General features: G+C 38.8%; 1 protein-coding gene across 6 annotated transcripts in view; it reads left to right on the top strand.

Annotated features, from left to right (window-relative positions):
- MID1 (midline 1) overlaps positions 1–16,152 on the top strand; it is a 249,132-nt gene that overhangs the window by 119,705 nt on the left and 113,275 nt on the right. The window contains exon 1 of one of the 6 annotated variants that reach the window (XM_059839744.1): positions 13,630–13,651. The exons of the other annotated variants lie outside the window; for them this stretch is intronic. The gene's annotated coding sequence lies outside the window, so the exon portion shown is untranslated. Of the gene's footprint in view, positions 1–13,629; positions 13,652–16,152 lie in introns of those variants that run through there. 6 annotated transcript variants of the gene reach the window in all.

Genomic DNA, 16,152 nt, shown 5'->3' with positions numbered 1-16,152 from the left:
CATGAATGATTCTGTTCATAATACTGTCAGAAACTTTTCCCTATTACTTGTGTATAAGATCTGAATAATATAATTTTCTTTATTGGTTTTAGTAAGTGATAATCATTCTGGGTGTTGTGGTCAGTCATTACTTTGACATTTTTCACTGTATTTCTCATTTCAAGGCTCTCTCACAAAGCAAGTGTTTGGGGGATTTGTTGCTTTTTCCTTGTAAGCACAGAATGTGAATTTTTCACACAAGTGAAAGAGATAACATCTAAAGGTAGGCTGATAATACCATGTAGTTATTTATGTGGTTCATAATTATAAACCACTTTGATCACATTCTGATTATATACAAATGGTCCAGGCCACCTTCCACCTAGAGACTGTAGCTAAGCCCAGTTTGATTTCATAATAAAGCACTCAGGAAGACAAGGACTGTATTTTTAGAATCACGTTTTTTGTGCTTTCATTTCCAGGAAATGCTAATTCTTATTATATCAGCCAAGTACAAACAATACAAACCATAGATCTGAAAAATATATGGGATTTTATTAGCCCTTCAATATTTAAAAATAATATACAATAATACAAGCACTGAAAGGAATAATTTCTTTGCTAAAGATATTCTGTACTTTGGGTGTGTGATAAAATTCCAGCCTGAATGCTCAGCAAAATGAAGTATTGACTTTCTTTGCTTCCTAAGGAGTTCAAAATGTTTTGCTCCTGTGGGATTTAATGTAAGTGATGCTGGATATTTAGTCTACAGCATTCTATTCACCTTTGAAAAGCCTAGGTTATAATCTGATTTAGATGACAATTGAAAGAGATCAGCAGTCTCAGTTTAGTCCCTTTTTTTATTAACTCACCATCAGACACTTAACACAGTGCTGATCTTGGCAATAAGACTCATTTTGAGGCATCCTGGCACTAATAAAGTGAAAGAGATATGCAGTATAAACTTGGCTTTAAAAAAAAAATGAAATCAGCAAATTCCTTCATTTTAAAAAGCACAAACATTTATGGAAATTTTGCAAAGAAAGCCATACCTGCTGCATGGGATGCCTTTATTCTCAGAGAGGATAGACTATTCTGCATTACAAATGACAAAGATACTGATGCTGCTGGGAAAAAATCCTCAGTAGGAGGAATTGCATTATGGTAGCAGTGATTTGCACTGGCTTATTAAAGCTGTCAGTGCAGCAGAATCTGGCCAGATAGTATATTGTTAGGTGTGGCCATCAAGTCAGAAACTATGCTAATTTAAGAAGATGCCTTTGTCAACACCTTCAAGCATCTATTTATATCTGATCCCTTCCAAAACTGTAATGGAGATGATAGGGTAGTATAAAGACCTTCAGCAATAAAATAAATAATTGCTATCAGTTGATCTAGGAATAAGCAAAAACATTGTCTTAGGTAACAAAGGAAATAGCAAAGTCTTTCTTTATTATAAAGGAAGTTTTTAATTCTGCATTATAGCATTCTGAACCGAAAGGTTAGTTACAGGTTTTTTTAATGGTGTGCCCATTAATTACATTTCCGTAATGATCTGCAGATCAAAAACTATGCATTGCACCCATCAGTGTAGATTATTGCAAGATACAGGCTAGACATAGCAGAAGAAAAAGGCTTAGAGTTGAGCACTTCAGGGGGCTAAGGTGTATTAAAGCTACTACTCAAATGGACCACAGCCTAATCCCTGTGCTGCCACTCAAGACAGTGATTAAAAATCACCCATTCAGGCAATTGCTTCTGGGTGTTGATGTGCCAGGCTGTGGGTGTGGAGTTAAGAGGGTGGAGAAGAGGAGGGTTTGTGAATGTATGGCTGATGTTTGATGAGCTGAATTTCAAAAAGAAGGAGGGGAAAGCAGAGGAAAAGAGGGAAAAACTCAGCTTGTCCCAGGAGGAAGGAAAAGGAGAGAACAAAGCTTCCTTCAGTAAGCTCAGCCAGTCTTACAATTTCTGAGTTCCTCACAAGAGAGCTCCCCCCTATCACTACTCTAAAGAGAAAACAAGATTGTGAAATCAAAAGTCAGCTCTGGGGGAGGAGAAGGGGAAGGAAGTTTGTAAATGAGACAGGATTTATCCTGAAATAATAACCTTAGCAGTGATAGCAGGGCTCCTGGTGAACCACTTGGTGGACTTTTTAATCTGCCTCCTTAGATGCTGAGTGTCATTTTTAAAGCAGGCTCTTTATGTCAAAGGAGATTAGCACTGGTGACAGAATAACTTATTCTTGAATGTGAATATGGAGAAAAAAGTACTTTTCCCCATCTCCCCTGCTGGTAATTCTGATATATATTGCTATATTATTTCTTTGTTTATTGTGTAAATTTGTTTGTATACAATTGCTCCTAAATTACTTTAAAAAAATCAATGTGGAAAAAAATCACTTGTTCTCTTGTTACCTAAAAACGGAGTCACTGAGGATAGCATTAAGTCTTCTTTCAACATTAAACATTAAAGTAACTGATGGCTGTGCTGCTGCCTTTTGAATCCATGCATGGTCCCTAAAATATTTCATCTCTCAGGGTTTCTTATGTGCTAATGTGAGGAAAATGTTTTGGTTTCTCATCTTTTACAGAAAGTATCTCATTGACTGTCTAGTACACTCAGCTTCCTGAGCAAAGGGGTAATGCCAGTGTGACCTTGGTTCCAGTGGAGCAGATCATCTTGAGTGCCATCATGTGGCACCTACAGAACAACTGGGGGATCTGGCCCAGCCAGCGTGGGTTTAGGAAAGGCAGGTCCTGCTTGACCAACCTGATCTCCTTCTGTGGCAAGCTGACCTGCCTGGTGGATGAGGGAGAGAAAGGCTGTGGATGTTTACCTGGACTTCAGTAAAGCTTTGACACTGTTTCCCACAGTATCCTCATGGACAACCTGGCTGGCCATGGCATGGACAGGTGCACTTCTCCTCTGGGTGAAAGAAATGTCTGGATGACCAGCCTGGAGAGTGGTGCTGAATGGAGCTTATCCAGCTGGGGGACAATCACCAGTGACATTTCCCAAGGCTCAGCACTGGGGACAGTTTTGATATGTGTATCAATGACCTGGATGAGGGGATTGAGGCCACCCTCAGTCAATTTGCAGATGATGCCTAGTTGGGCAAGGGTTTTGATCTGCTGGAGGATGGAAAACTGTACAGAGAGTTCTGGGCAGGCTCCTGGATTGGTGGGCTGAGGCCAATGGTATGAGGTTCAACAAGACAAAGAGCTGGGTCCTGCACTTGAGTCACAACAGTCTTTAGCCACGCTAGGGGAGGTTTAGGTGGGACATTAGGAAGAAAGTTTTCACAGAAGGGGTAATTGGGCATTGGAATAGGCTGCCCAGGGAAAGGTGGAACCACCCTCCCCAGAGGTGTTTAAGGAAAGACTTAGTGCCTGGGTCTAGTGGACAAGGTGGTGTTGGGTTATGGGTTGGACTCAATTCTCTCAGAAGTCTTTTCCAAACTAATTGATTCTGTGATTCTGTGATTCTGTATCCTCATATCTAGGGCCGCAAAAGTTGCTTTTTACACAGTCTTTCTCTGAATAATACTTCTGTATCTGGCCTTCCCTCTGCTTTAGGAATCATGTTGTTTCATTGAATTATAGACACCCCAATACGAGTTGGAAAGTTAACAGGCTCTGTTGCTACCACCTAATTTTCCACTTCTTGTTTATGTCTTTTATACAGGAGCTCTGCCACACTTCTTGTCAGGGATTTATACTCATCTTTATTTTCTAGTGGTGTATGTAATTTAGGAAAGAGAGCACTCCAGAAAATACTATAAATAAGGTGTACATATGTAACCCTTTCACATATGCAACATTGCTGACTTGAGTTGAAAGACAAGAAAAACAAAAATTATAGTGGTTTTAAGGCTTGGTTCTTACAACCTGGAAATAAGAGCAGCTTTAACTAGTATTTTAGATGTTGTTTAAAATTGGGTAGAGATAATGAAAGCAGACTTAATTTCTTGCTCTGGTTTGTGGGGGTATTTTTACATCATTGTGGTGGAATTTCCCATCACCACTGCACTGGAAGTCTTCGAAGTGCATTTGCAAGATTAGCAGGAAGAGGAAATGTATGTTGAAACAAGTTCTGTCCATTTCTTCTTGGCTTCAGTAGGTCTGGTCTTTGTGAAAGTCTTGAAGAAATGCTGGATCATCCTTTCCTGATGGTAATCCAGGAACCCTGAGCAGGGTTTGAAGGAAGTGATATAAACTGGATTTGAGCTATATGTTTCACTGCCTTTACACACTCCCATCTCTTCCAGAGAGGGCTGGTTTAGCTGTCTGATGGTCAAGAACCCAGAGCATCCTGGCTGTAGTGTTTTTCTCTGAGTTTTTAGTGGAAGACATGGTTACCAATAAAGACACATTCATGCTACCTATTTTGGAGACCTATCCCCCAAGGAAGATTTATCCCATCCCAGTCTGTAGTGCCTGATTCACTCAATTTTCTAGACAGAACCTGAAAAAGGTGGCTAAAATTTTGTCTAGCTTTAAATGGCTAAAAGTAAGGTTTTGTTCTGTCATGTCTAGAGGAACTCAGCTATCTGTTCTTTGACACAGGCCACCTGCCTGCCCCATTTGGCCAGCCTCCTCTCCCATTTGCCCTTTCTCAGGCTGGTTTCTCAACAGTATAGTCGTCCCACACTAGTCTGGCTCATCCTGTCTGTGGCATTAGAGATGACTGAAGTTGTCTTTTCCTAACTGAAAGTGGAAAAAGACACTGCAAGAAATCTTATCATGGAATGAATGGATCAAATTATGGACTTCTATTCCAGGTGAGACTCCCTGGCAGAAGATGATTCTGACACCATTTTGGGTGTGGATCTCTTGTGCTGACAAAGAAATTGGTAGGGGTAGAAAACAACTGCAAAACTCGGTGCAGGAAAAGAGCCCTTAACACATCACTCTCATGGGCTATAATTGATCTGCTCTAACTCCCAGTGGCAGCAAACTGTTCTTTCTGGTATATTGTAGCTACTTCTTTTCTCCAGCATCTCAAGTAATACAACATCTTTTCATCATTTCTTGTTGCTGGAAGGGACGTGATGAGTGTTCATGTTCCGCTAGGGGAATTTTTTCATCTAGGATAAATGCAGGAGGAAGATACTATTAGATTGATCCAGCAGGAAACAAAGGTAGTTAGAAAATGACGTTTATGTCCTTACATCCACCTATAAGAGTATGTAGTTTTAAGACTAATACAGTGTGTCTCCTGTCAGGGAGAGTTAGCTGCCAGCCAGATTGGTTTCCCGGAAAAGAAGTCTCTGTAGGCTGGCTGCTGTTTAATAAGTGCGTTGTGTCCATTATTCAAGCTTTTGCGCAGATTCCTTTTGCTTGTTACAGAAAGAATGCAATTATTATCTCATTGTTAAACAAAAATCAACATGTTCTTGAATATATAACAGATTCATAGATATTAGTGCAAAGTGATCCAAAGGTGGGTTGTTTTGCCTGTCTTGTCTTTTTTCTCCCCTCCTCTCTTTCCCCCAAGTCACACTCAGATGTCAGATGTTGCTGAACCTGTTTGGCTGCTTTGTGAAATCTGGAGGGGCACAAACTGCCACCTGGAGCTGCTACCCACAGCAGCCACTACTACGTCTGACTGGTTCACAAAGACACATTTATTCTGGTTGGCATTAATTAGATCAAGAAGGTAGGAAAGGAAAAGAGAAGAAAAGAAGTTATTGCATTCCTGAGCCGATAACATATCCAGGACTGACAAGTGGAGAGGAGAATTGCAGAGCATAGCGGCCATCTCTACTGGCAACTGAAAACAGCCCACTAGCTTTGTTTCTTTGTTTTCAAGGGACTTGTGCTTTGTCTGTTTGCTCTAAAGAGAGCTAGATAGGATAAATTGATGATAGTTTGGCAAAAAAATGTTACCTGGAATGGAAAACTGAATTTGAAACAATTATGAAAAGCACAGAGTCAAGATCCCAATTCTTTGAATCTTCACTACGTAAAGCACTAATAGCAATGGGTTTTTGGAGGGGCAAGGTTTTTTTGCTGGTTTTTGTCTGGGGGAGATTTGTTAATTTATTGCTCAGCAAGTCCAAAACTTAAAATTGACTGTGGATCTCACTGCAATAGCATCTTATAAAGGGCTAAAGGATAAAAAGGCTTTCAAAGGAATAACTAATGGAAGATGGGCACATGGATGGCTGTTCTACCACATCAGAGTGGGCATTCCTGGGAGAGGATCAGTCAGTAATACGTTTGTTCCTCAGTTTTCTTTTACCTCACCCATCTTCTATGGGACATAGCCTTTCCATGGTAAGTGAAGAGAACATTTTGTTAATCTAGTGTGGCTGCTCCCTATGAAATGATATATCTGTACTAAAAATCTCAGGTTCAAGGAGATTAAAATTAATGGCTGCAATATGTATTATTCTCAACTGGTATTCTGCAGCATGTTTATACCAGTCCTGTAGGAACTTTGGCTTTTAAAAAATATTACCTGGGTGGTGACCTGTTCATTCACAGAAACTTGAAGTATATAACACCCCTACCAGTTAAAGGACTTTGCCATTCCTTTTAGTCTGAAAAATATCATGCTCAAGACCTGGAAGTTTCATAAAAATTCCTCCCTAAAGATATTGCTACTGCTTAATAGCCATCTGGTTTGGGTTTTTTTCTTGAGTCAATATGGGGGCCTTTGTTCTTTGGCTTACCTGCTAGACTTTGTTTTTATTTAAGCTTTTTCCTTTTGTCTTGCTTGAATCAAAAGCACAGTTTCCTATCATGCTTTTAGTTGTAATTTACATTGTATTTTATGATAGGTTATAGTCGTAGGAGGTTCTTTTGAAGAACAGAAAGATATAAAATATTATATTAAATAAATATATCCTTTCTAACAAAAAAAAAAAAAAATCCTTTCTTCATCTATTTGTCAGCATTACTTTTTGGGAAAACTCCATGGCATGGACTATAGTGATAGTGGTACTAAGAACTGCAGGAGCTCTGGAGAGCCTACAACTTGAGTGACAGACTCTTCTTTCAGGGTGATGGGAAGGAATACTTGCATGAGTCCTTAATCTGATATTTGACTGTCAGCTGTGCTTATTTTTGTCCAGATGCAGGTGCACCACCCTGAAGAAGACACTGACAAAAATATAAGGAGTAGAGTATGACACAAGAGGAAAGTTGCCGGATAATTAGAGATTTAATAATAAATAGGAAAAAAGTGATTGCTGTGTTGTCCGAGACTTGGTGCTTATTTAATTTCTTGCAGATCCAGGAGTACTTAGGGGGAGAGTAATTGATGGGATTAATTAGAGATATTTGTTTAACAAGTGTTCCTGGCTCTTGTGGCTCATTAATTAAAACTTGAACTTTGTAAGGATGTTCTCTGCAATCCATATTGGTTTGCAAATTCAAACCGTTTTGGTTTTGAATGCAAGAGAAATCAGATGAACAGGTAATTAGTGCAACAAAAATAGTACATAATGGGTTACAGTGATTTATGTTTCATTGGAGAATCAAAAAAAACCTCAATCAACCCACAAATCAAACATAACTGGCAAGGACTGCCTTTGTGGAGATGTTTTCTTTAGCAGTCTCTGGCAGTCTGTGTTTAAATTCATCTTATGTGATGTTACAAGAATTAGTCCTTGAACTTACTGTAGACTAAGTATATAATTTTTATGCTTTAAACAAATTGTTTTCTATTGAAAGCATTGAATATCCAGAATCTTTTTCTTTTGCACACTTGCATTTTTAAATAGTTATTCTCTGGACTCTTCACTTGACAAACTATTAGAAAAATAACAAAAGGGTGTATATGTTTCTCTGCACATCAAGGGTCTCTATCCTGAAATTTTTAGAAATCTAAAATGCAATTAATTCACTTAACAGGCCCTGTGGTGGTAAGTAAGGATTTGAGTTCTCTGATGCTTTGCTTTCTTTTTTGTAAGTTAGTGATCTCCATTAAAAGGCACAGCTTTACTAATACTTTTCAAGACTATTCATTTTAATTTGTTAATGATTCTCATTTATTTCAAAATATCCTGGTACAGTTAATATATGAATATCACTGGAAGACAAAACCCTCAGGACCAAAGGTTATTTCATTAGCATAAACTTGTTTAGTTCTAATCCTCTAAGTATTTGTCTATGTACTTAACTTCATTTAGCATTCCCAAGAAATTCTTGTATCTGATGCTATCTCTTAGTGTCTGCAGAGCAACTGCCACTACTGCTTTCAGTAAGATGTTCCCTTCAAAAGAAAGCTGTTGAACTATGTTTCTGGATGGAAACAGAACTGAAGTTTCAGCAAAAGTGGGAGCTGAGTGTGAGGCTAAAATACAATTGCAGTTACTGAAACTGTACATTCATACTACTACTCATGAATACCACATAATCTTCCCGTAATACTAAGGGCTATATTTCAATGCTTAAGAAAACAAATTTAAGTTTCTTCTCTAATGCAGTTTCCTGTGGCCATGGTATAAAAACATGTCCAGATTCAGGCGGTGTTTGTCAAGTGCATTAAAGTCTTTATCCCAGTTTTCAGGATTGGATCACATAGAGTGGAAATCATAATCAGTCATGCTCTTTGTAAAGCATCTCCACCAAAGACACTAATCTACCTGTTTTGCTAAAAAACTCATAATTTTTTAAATATAAAACAGCGGAGGATTTAGATGTAGCCAAGAGCCTCAAAATTAAGACTGATCTCTAAACCTTCCAAAGTTTTAAGGCTGTCTAGATTTTAGATCCCAATATCCTCTCCACATTTTAGGATTATTTGCCTTTTCAGTACTGTGGAAGAGACTTAGACTTCAGAAGATGTGTTTAAAAACTCCAGGTTTCACATTAAGTAAGCATCAGCTTAGGTTTGTTTTGGCATCATACTGCTAAAAAGCAGTTAACAACAAAGGAAAAGAAAACTATTTTCTTATCTTTTCAATACAAAACCTTCCATGTGATGAGATTGAAAGGGTAAATAATCCTTTTGGATATTTGTAGGAGAAAACATGAAAGGGATAAAGTTCCTGTGCTTTTGACTGGGTTAGTACTGTGTAGCAGTAGGAGTAGCTTTTCTTTTTCCCTTTCCCTGCCTCACCTACCTCCAAATTTACAAGCAGTTGCTGTACATTCTAAGCAAGGGGATTTTTTTTGTTTGTGGATTACCATGAATTTTAGTAGGATAGGCTTTTTTTTTTAAAATTGGGGAAATATTATATTTGATAGAGCAATTTATAATCCATTCAAATATGACTCAAGTACTAAATATTTCACCTTCAGCAAGGCATAACGTATTTTAGAATCCCATGCTGCTGTTAAAAGTTTTGCCTTTCTCTAAAGAGCATCAATGGTGGGTCATTTATAGTATGGCTTATTGGTTCAAATTCAAATGATATTTAGATACAAATCAAGCACTAGGGGAAAATGGCAAACCTGCATACAGTGAGTTACATCAATGATACCAGAGGAGGTTTAAAGCTCAAACAGTAATTAATATTGAACAACTATTTGAGGGAGAATTAGCACTTAGCATTCATATGAAATAATTTCATACTAAGAAATTGCTCAAATTGTATCGCATGAATCACTCTTGACATGATATTTCTTAATTTTTCCAAAAAGCCAGACTCCCTTTCTTTTTTCCTTTTATGACCTTAGTGTGCAAAGAGAATTGCAAGGTGCAGATACTGACTTGAAGGGAGGGGCATCTGTAATTTCTCCACTTTCTTCACTTGGACTGAGCAGAGGATGTGGCTAGTCAGAAATGTACTGAAGCTATTTGCCTGGAGCAGGAAAACCCTACATCTCAGACATGCTGTTAAAAACAGCAAAGAGGCTGCTCTTCCTCTGGCCCTGTTCAGAAAAACGTGAGTTGCTAATGTCATTTGGATCTGCCCCTCTGTGCTGACTGACCATATGGCAAGAGAGGAAAGACAGGAGAGATACTATTTTTAACCAATCCACTGTTGTTGATTTTCTTCATCATAGAATCCTATGATTAGCTGTATAGAACCAGTAATTTATGTGATTGTTCTTGCCTGTGGAAAAGTTACAAACTGCAGCCATTAGCATATTTTTTCCATTTGTTAACATTACAGTTTCAGTATGATCCATTATACTACACTATGATATCTGCTTTCTGAAGACAGTGGACTGATTGTTTGGAATAAGTGCCTGGCAGCAGCACCTATCAATCTAAAATTTTATGTTCCCTGTCCATCAAAATAAGATAAAATTGCACAGAAAATGAACTATAAAAGAAAGATTGTATTTCTGTTCTGCAAATTGAAGGAGTGGCATAGAGAATTCTCTTTTGAGGGCAGAAGGCAAGGCAGTAAAAATGACATTTGGTAACTGCATATTAGTATTTCCAAACTAGCAAGAGAAAAATCTTACTTTTTGGCTTTCTCAAGAACCACATGGACCAGTTTTCAAGTCCAACTGTTTTTATGAAAATATCTATGCCTGACATACAAGCAACACAATGTAACCCAGCAAAAAGCTGTGCTGGATGCTTGTAGGTTGGTGAATTTCAGGATTAACATTGGATTATGATTTTGTGCCCCATCTAAGTTGCTTCTTACTTTCAGTCCTGGTATTGTCTTTTTCTAGCACTTTGAATATTTTCTGGAAAGAGGATTTTTTTGTAACCTAACTGGGCACTTGCTTGTTTCTATTCTATTGATCTGCTTCAGCTCCTAAGATGCTCTGTTTCTTGATTGCCAGGAGCATTGTAACCAGAACAACACTGTAACTGTAAAGCTGTGAGGCATGCAGAATGCAAAGTATGATACTCCTGATGCTTCCCTAAGCAACAGCATCATGCTGATCAAACTTTTACCATGAAGAGCTGACTGAATTTGTCAGAAACAGTGGCTGCACAGCAAATAGACTCAGTTTAGTGACCCTGGCATCAGAAGTACATAATTTTAGGACCAACATATGATGAAAGAATAATTTTACATAGAGTCAATAGATAGATTTTCTTTAAGTCTCCTAGCCTTAATCTATATTAAATTTAGATACAGTAATTTGTCTCTCTAGTAATATATTAGCTCAGAGTCTTGGACTGAATTTCTTCACCTCCTGTTTGAACTAGGGATGTTGCCAGTTGATATCTAGTGAATATTTTGACATAGTTTAAGAAATTACTGTCACAAGCTACCCACTTCTTTTTGGTGCTGTAACTTACTGCAACCATACACACCTTTAGCAATCATTTCTTGTAGTTTATACCATGCAAAGAAACACACAAGCTGTGGTTCAGCACTTAATCTACTGATTCTGTGGTAAAGGTGGTAAGTTTCAGCAGAAAGAAGCTATTGGTGCTGAAGTAACTTTTGTTTCCAAAGCTCTTGGTGGGGATCATAAGAGCACAAATGCACAGCTGTGTTGGCTCTGAGCACTAGAGATGTTATCTTGTTAAACTGTGGTAATTTGATTATATTCAGTCATGTGTCTCAGTCCTTCTGCTATATGAGAATCCAGCTTCATGTCTAAACACAATTCTATTGAGGTTTTCATGAATTTCAATAGATATTGAAGAGGAGGAAGGCTAGAAGACATATATTTTATTGTTCACACTTGAGCTGAAAAGTGAAAGAAGGGAGATTAGTGTGGCAGAGGATATTTGTTAGGTATCTTGATTATCTTAAGGTAAGGTTTTTGAATAACTCAAAAAATCTGGCATCACGAGTGACACAAGTACAATTTCATGAGGCCATGGGTTTGAACTCATAATTATTCTCTTGTATACATGTGTATATGTGCATACAAGTGCATAAACAGTGAAAGTATTCTGAAGCCTTTGCTGACAAACCATCACATAGGGATACTCAGCTCTGTGAAATCTGTGTTGTCTACTGGAACACATACAGTGTTTTCCTCAAACTAAAGTAAAACTCATGCAGGAATTAAGGCAGTTGTATCAGCAAAATTGAGATTATTTGAATTTGTATCACTTTTATGGTTGGTGTCACTTTTATGATTGATTAAGAAGAACATTTACATATAAAAAATTTTTTGTTCATTGAAACTGCTTCAGACTGTGGCTGGTTGCTGCAAGCAAAGGGTATGACAAGGCAGACCAACTATAATATGGACAAAGAGAGCATCAGGACAGCATCTGATAATCATAGAATCAAGAATCCCTTGAGCTGGTTGATCACAAATGCATCTGGAGGAGTATAAGCCAGCATGGCTGGGCAGACCGTCTGAAGAAACAACTGATGCTGTTTAATGAAAGATCAAGGACAGGATATGTGTTGAAGAATCTAAAATTCTTCTGTCTAGGACTTGTGCTGTGGCTTCTGCTGGGCTGCTTATAACTTGATTTGACTGTAGGTTATCCATGGACATTTAATGTCATGGAAAAGGGTTCTAATAATAATAATCCCTCTGCACACCTCTCTTGCTTTCTGCATGCTCAGTTTACCTGTTAGAAGCTGCAATTCCACACAAAAGTTAACAGAAGTTGCCAGCAAAAAGCTTTAAAAACATTATGAAGAACGTGCATTTGTATGAGGTCTCTGGTCTATTGTTTCAAAGAAATGAAATGAATAGGAAATTAAATAATCACAACAGTTGTTTATTGCTTCAAAAGAACAAAGTGAAGGCTCTTCCATGGAAGAAAAACCTAAGACAAATGTGGGTGTGCAATCTTATGCTCAGATGTCTGAAGTATGTTTTATTTCACTTTGTTGTGTTTCCATTGTATGAAAGAGGGCATTGCAACTTGAAAAACGGAGAACACAAGGAAGCAATTCTTTCCTGCTGTTTCTACTTTGTGTGATTTTTTAACACCTTTGTTGGAGACCAAATGTCTGGTGTGACTCAGTCAGGATTCCTCCTGGGCACTTTGGTAAAGCATTTCCAGTTTCCTGCTGCAGTTTGCTGCTTACCTACAAGTTAAGAAAAAATTAAAAAAAAAAAAAAATTAAGCAACTGCTATCATCTTGTGTTTCACCTGGAGAATCTCAAAACAGGAGGGTCTCTGTGGTGTTTGTAGGAAGTCTTTCACACAGGTGCTGTACTCTCTCAAACTGTCCCCACTTTTAGCAAACTCCTGCTAGACTTTGCACTATTATATTTTTGAATAATATTTGGAGAAAGCAGTAAAAAATAAGTGATTATTTGCCACAAGTCTGGCGTGCAGAGTTCTGGAGACCAGCAAATGTGGAACTGTTCCTTTTGGGCATGGCAGGTTTGGCCAGTCCAAGCCAGCCTCCCGTTGCTGGGTGCTGCCAGCCCTCACTCTGGGCTAATTGCCCCAGGGCTGAGCTCGCCCTCACCCAAGCCACAGGTCAGCACTGTCCCACCACAGCCCTTGGTGGCTTGCTGGGATGCTCTGCAAGAAGATCCATCTCTTCCTGCCTTCACCCCACCAAGGCTGGCCCTTGGGAGGGAGAGGAGGTGTTTTGCTGTGGGTGCAGCACGAAGGGCTGGCCTCAGGAGCTTGGATCCTGGCGGAGGCAGTTAGGTGGAGCAGGTTTTCCTGCAATTGTAGGGGAGATTTTCCTGTTGTGTTTCAGTCACAACTGTCTTGCAGTTGCAGACGCAGTCAGTGCTGCCACAGGACTACTGGGACACCGGTGGGGGCTGCTGCCTGTCCCAGCTGGGCTGCTGGTGGTTTCTGGAGGGTCAGCGTGGTCCCTGTCTCCGCAGCAATGTTTCCCACGGAAGATGTAGGGCGGGATCCAGCGGTGGGTATGCGGCTGGTGGCTTTGTGGGAGTGGAGCAGATGCATATGTGTACGCTTGCCATTGCAAGTCATTTAGGAAGTATTTTATAATGTGTTTAGCAGTCCTAGGGAGGAGTTGAGGTTTGCTCTGTGTCTGTGATGATTTATCATTTTGGTACTGGAAAGTCTGGAAAAAATGGGACATTTTTCATCTTGTGTTTTCAAACAAGGACTTATTGTCTTGTTAGTTGTCATAAAACCAGTTAGAGAGATAAAGGGGCATTAGCATCTGCATAGTGTTAACAACATCTGGAACATTATAATTCTGTTTTTAAAATAACAGATGAAGGCTGAGATACATGTTTACATGAGAAAAATTTAAAGAATACAATCATTCCCTGATGTCTGCTTCAGTCCTTGAGCAAAGTATTTCAGTTTCCATTTATTTATTTATTTGTAAATGGTGAAGTTACATAACCTAAAGCAACGAGATGTTTCATGTATGATGGCTGAGAGGTGATGTTTTTTTCAAAGGATGTGCATTTGGCACCAGTATGCTCAGACTGATGGTCTGGCCACCATGGTTATTTTGCGTGCAGATTCTGTGTCCACTAAAGCCCACAAAATGCAGCATACATTTAGGAGAATCAGCAGCATGTGTAACTCATAGGTACAGAATCATCATGTGATTTTCCCAGTAAAGTATTTCAAGAAAAACAGTTTCTGAGGATAAGATAGCATTCAGTGATGTTTGAAAGTAGGTGTTTATGAAGCTGCTGGAAGAAAAAGCTGGAAGCGGTGCAGATGCATACCAGTAACTCTTTCTCAAGTGCTACTCTAGTTATTACAGTAACACTGACCTGCTTGCCAGCTGACAGGAAATGTACAATTTTGTTCTATTTTTTTGGAGATAAACTGTGAGGCTTTTTTGATGAAGAACATCTAAAAGGATGTAATAATTAAGCTATTGTTTTCTCTTTCCATTCTCTCTTAAAAGCTACTAAGCTATTTTGTGAGTGATACTAAGAGCCTTTTATTTGAGAGGCCTATTGCTGGTAATTCAGAAGTAGAACTATCCAAATCCAGAAAAATCCCTGCTCAGTGGTGTCAGCTGGAAAGAGGTTTCTCTGGGATCATTCTCCTGCAACTCAACTCAGTTTTGTTTCCTCTTGGATTTTTAACTAGAAAATCATAGAAATTAAGCCCATTTAATGATATTTATTGGAAGCAAATTTGGCTAAACAAGTGATCATTGAGCACATAAGAATAAAAAAGAATAGATGTTAGATTCTCTATTTTCTCTTTTTACAGTGCAAGAGCACTGGAAAGAGTTGCTTGTTAGTTGATGTAGTCTTAATTTCTTAGATTCTAAAGTACCTTTCATACCTGGAATAAAATGAACAGATCTAGAAAGCACAGATCACTTAATACCAGAGAAAATCTCATATAGTCTAAATCAGATGGCTTTAGAGATGGCCATTTCTTTCCATTGATTTCCAAGTGACCATACAGAGAGACCTGTTCAAATGAAAGCCACCACTTGCATTTAGGAACCACTATATGCAGCAAGAGAGAAGGACTGCATTCTCATTTTTTCACTTAGTGATTTGCTAACAGGTACTTGCAGATTTCTGCTCTGGACTACTGAGCTGAAGAATGCTCCTAAAAATCATGGTGAACGGAGCCTGGTACCCCAAGCTGTGCTGGCAGAAACGTGCCCATGGTGGCCCTGGTGACACCAGTAAGACACAAGATGTGTCTTATTGTGTCTTACCAGTAAGACTCCTCTCAGAGCAGGACTCAGGGTCTGGCAAGGGCCTGGGTGAAGATTCTCCTTCCTAATGGAGTAGTCCTCCTGCTGATTCCCATTTTATTATTTTCAGACCCAGGAAGCCTGAGCTGGGTGTTTCCTCCGCTGGTGAGAGGTTTCTGCCAGGGATCTAAAACAGATAACCTTCAGACCACAGATATGACTTCTTCCTTACCTTCCATCTTCCCATGGTTCACAGCTAATTAATGACCTAATTAAAATCTTGAGTTTTAAATACACCAATGATCTTAGGGAGCTCAGTGTACTGAGAGTACAGCAGGCATAAATTAGAAGGAGCTCTTCAGTGTTAGACAGTAGGGTGGGGTGTTTTTTTTGCAATGGCCGGAATCTATATTCTTTGTAAATCTGCAGAGTAGAACTCTATGAAAATGTGCTCATTCCTTTAAAAAAAAATCTTTTATAGGCTTTTTTGAGGATTGCATATAAGGACCAGGGAACAGGACAGTGAGAGTTTAACACTGTGTATTTTGTAATGTGATTATAAATATAAGGAGCTTTAGTTCATCAAAAATACATCTTGCAGGTAGTTTAAGTTTGGAGCTCTATGTGGTGGGTTGAGGTCACATCTTATATATGTACCAGTTCCTGGGAATTATTGCTGTTATTTCAAATGCTCTCTCTGATAAGAAAGCAGACCCAGATAAGAAAGATGTCTCTCAGATAAGAAAGCATAAGAATAGCAGGTTATCCTT

The sequence above is a fragment of the Haemorhous mexicanus genome, chromosome 2 (genome assembly GCF_027477595.1).
Source record: "Haemorhous mexicanus isolate bHaeMex1 chromosome 2, bHaeMex1.pri, whole genome shotgun sequence".
Classification (NCBI taxonomy): Eukaryota; Metazoa; Chordata; class Aves; order Passeriformes; family Fringillidae; genus Haemorhous; species Haemorhous mexicanus.
The sequence above is the reverse complement of the archived record's forward strand: the minus strand, read 5'-3'. Positions and strand labels throughout refer to the sequence as shown.